This window comes from Tachyglossus aculeatus, chromosome 5 (assembly GCF_015852505.1).
Source record: "Tachyglossus aculeatus isolate mTacAcu1 chromosome 5, mTacAcu1.pri, whole genome shotgun sequence".
NCBI lineage: Eukaryota > Metazoa > Chordata > Mammalia > Monotremata > Tachyglossidae > Tachyglossus > Tachyglossus aculeatus.
The window spans coordinates 34,465,505-34,469,086 of record NC_052070.1 but is presented as its reverse complement, the minus strand read 5'-3'; the positions used below and the strand labels follow the sequence as shown (position 1 = coordinate 34,469,086).

The following is a 3,582-nucleotide window of genomic DNA, read 5'->3' as shown; positions in this document are numbered from 1 at the left end:
TGAAGTGGAGGAGAGTCATTGTCTGGTGAATTTGAGGAGGGAGGAGGGAGTGCTTACTATGTGAGGATCACTGTTCTAAGCTCTGGGGTAGATAATGTTGGTGTCTGTTAAGCGCTTACTATGTGCCAAGCACTGTTCTAAGCACCAGAATGGGTGTGAATGCTTGTGTGCCAAAGTGTGATAGGGTCTGGATGTGCTGGAGCAAATCCATGCCCCGCCTCCTCCTAGGAGTCCTCCAGGGCTTCCCGTGGGCCTCCACGCCAAGCCAAAACAGAGTCCTCCGGATCGGTTTCGGGGTTGTACCCCAGCCCTCCCCATCTTCCGCATGGTCCCTCTTCATCCCCTCCTCTCCACCTCGCCCCCTTCGCTCCTCCCAGCCCAACCTTCTCACTGCCCTGTCCACATGTTTCATTTTCTTGTCTGTCTCCCCCTTCTAGATTGTGAGCCCATCTCTATGTGTTGCCAACTTGTACTACCCAAACGCTTAGTACAGTGCTCTGCACATAGTAAGCGCTCAATAAATACAGTCGAATGAATGAATGAATATAAGCTAGTAGGCTTGGATACAGTCCCTGTCCCACATGATGCTCACAATCCTAATCCCCATTTTCCAGATGACATATCCGAGGCACAGAGAAGTGATGTGACTGTGATTTCTATTTATTTATTTATTTTACTTGTACATATCTATTGTATTTATTTTATTTTGTTAATATGTTTGGTTTTGTTCTCTGTCTCCCCCTTCTAGACTGTGAGCCCACTGCCGGGTAGGGACTGTCTGTATATGTTGCCAACTTGGACTTCCCAAGCGCTTAGTACAGTGCTCTGCACACAGTAAGCGCTCAATAAATATGATTGAGTGAGAGTGATTACCCAAGATCACACAGCAGGCGAGTAGAGGAGCTGGGATTAGAACCCAGGTCCAGGCCCGTGCTCTATCCTCTAGGCCAGGCTGCTTCCTCAATCAATCAGTGGTATTGATTGAGCGCCTACAGTGTGCACAGCACTGCACCAAGCGCTTGGGAGAGTACAACAGAATCAGCAGGCCCATCCCCTGTCCATACCAGCACTTAGAACATCATCATCATCAGTCGTATTTATTGAGCACTTACTGTGTGCAGAGCACTGGACTAAGCGCTTGGGAAGTCCAAGTTGGCAACATCTAGAGACAGTCCCTACCCAACAGTGGGCTCACAGTCTAAAAGGAGGAGACAAAACCAAACATACTAACAAAATAAAATAAATAGAATAGAATAGAACAGTGCTTCGCGCATAGTAAGCGCTTAACAAATGCCATTATGATGATGATTATTATTATAAATAGTGAGGAGTGGGGCCTCCCTCCCCTCTGAGCTCAGTTGGGCCTTTGGGCCTCTCTAGACTTGCACCACCTGAGTCTGGCTCCTCCATCAGATGAAAGGGCCGGGCCGGAGCTGGGCCGAGTCCCTTCCCTCCTGGGGTCCCGGGGCCGAGGGGAAGCTGAAGTTTTGGCTGCGGATCTGAGAGCCCAGCGGGCCCTTGGCTTCCCAGGCCAGAACAATGAGGGGCCTTTGAAGTGGGGGGCACGGGCGGCGCCCCGGGCGGGATGGGTGTTTCTCTAAACATCGGCCATCGCGGGGGCCGAACGGCTTTGATTCCCAGGCCCGTCCGGCCCGGTGGCCGCCACGGCTGCCCAGGTCCTGGGGCAGCTTTGTTTGCCCGGAAAATGGGCCCTTGGGAAACCGAACAATGTGAGGGACAGAGCTGGGGCCCGGGCCGGAGAGGAAAAGAGGCTGGGGAGCCGGGGACCAGGGTAGGAGCGGGCTGGGGATGAGGGGAGAGGATCTGTTGGGCAGGGACTGTCTCTAGATGTTGCCAATTTGTACTTCCCAAGCGCTTAGTCCAGTGCTCTGCACACAGTAAGCGCTCAATAAATACGATTGATGATGATGATGATGATTGGGAAGGAGGGAAATGGAGTCTAGTGGGGTGGCGGGGTACCGGGGAATGGAGAAGGAGGAGAAGGAGGGACTGGGGTGGGGATTGCAGACCTCTGAAACGCAAGTTGATGCTATCGAATTGTCTCCTACTCATAACGACGCCATGGATACATCTCTCCCAGAATGCCCCACCTCCATCTGCAATCATCTATCTATCTATTTATTTATTTATTTATTTATTTATTTTGCTTGTACATATCTATTCTATTTATTTTATTTTGTTAATATGTTTGGTTTTGTTCTCTGTCTCCCCCTTCCAGACTGTGAGCCCGCTGTTGGGTAGGGACTGTCTCTATAGGTTGCCAACTTGTACTTCCCAAGCACTCAGTACAGTGCTCTGCACACAGTAAGTGCTCAATAAATATGATTGATTGATTGATTGATTGATCGTTCTGATGGCGTATCCATAGAGTTTTCTTGGTAAAAATACGGAAGTGGTTTACCGTGGCCTCCTTCCGCTCAGTGAACTTGTGTCTCTGCCCATGCCACCCCACTAGCACAGGAGAGTTTTGACTTGTAGCAGGTTGTCCTCCACTTTTTCTTGGTAAAAATATGGAAGTGGTTTACCATGGCCTCCTTCCGCTCAGTGAACTTGTGTCTCTGCCCATGCCACCCCACTAGCACAGGAGAGTTTTGGCTTGTAGCAGATTGTCTCCCACTTTTTCTTGGTAAAAATACGGAAGTGGTTTACCATGGCCTCCTTTGGCTCAGGGAACTTATGTCTCTGCCCATGCCACCCCACTAGCACAGGCGAGTTTTGGCTTGTAGCAGATTGTCTCCCACTTTTTCTTGGTAAAAATACGGAAGTGGTTTACCATGGCCTCCTTCGGCTCAGGGAACTTATGTCTCTGCCCATGCCACCCCACTAGCACAGGCGAGTTTTGGCTTGTAGCAGATTGTCTCCCACTTTTTCTTGGTGAAAATACAGAAGTGGTTTACCATGGCCTCCTTCCGCTCAGTGAACTTGTGTCTCTGCCCCTGCCACCCCACTAGCACAGGAGAGTTTTGGCTTGTAGCAGATTGTCTCCCACTTTTTCTTGGTGAAAATATGGAAGTGGTTTACCATGGCCTCCTTCCGCTCAGTGAACTTGTGTCTCTGCCCATGCCACCCCACTAGCACAGGAGAGTTTTGACTTGTAGCAGATTGTCTTCCACTTTTTCTTGGTAAAAATACGGAAGTGGTTTACCATGGCCTCTTTCGGCTCAGGGAACTTGTGTCTCTGCCCATGCCACTCCTCTGGCGCAGGAGAGTTTTGACTTGTAGCAGATTGTCCTCCACTCGCTAGCCACTGCCCAAGCTAGGAATGGAATGGGAATGCCTCTGCTTGACTCTCCCTCCCGTAGTTGAGACTGGTAGAGGACTGGAAATCCTCCAGGTGCGACCCTGAGAGGGGTCAAGTTGATGGTACCTGCGAGCCAATATATCATACATGGCCATTTCAATCATCATCAATCGTATTTATTGAGCGCTTACTATGTGCAGAGCAATCAATCAATCTACAGTATTTGTTGAGTAGGCACTCTCCCCCTCCTCCCCCTCCCCATCCCACTCGCCTTACCTCCTTCCCCTCCCCACAGCACCTGTATATATGTATATATGTTT

At 50.1% G+C, this 3,582-nt stretch overlaps 1 non-coding gene across 1 annotated transcript; it reads right to left on the bottom strand.

The window, feature by feature from the left end:
- Positions 1-3,235: 3,235 nt before the first annotated feature.
- LOC119929174 lies at positions 3,236-3,373 on the bottom strand. Its single transcript, XR_005451311.1, has one exon. It is a non-coding gene; the product is annotated as a small nucleolar RNA SNORA7 (small nucleolar RNA).
- Positions 3,374-3,582: the final 209 nt, after the last annotated feature.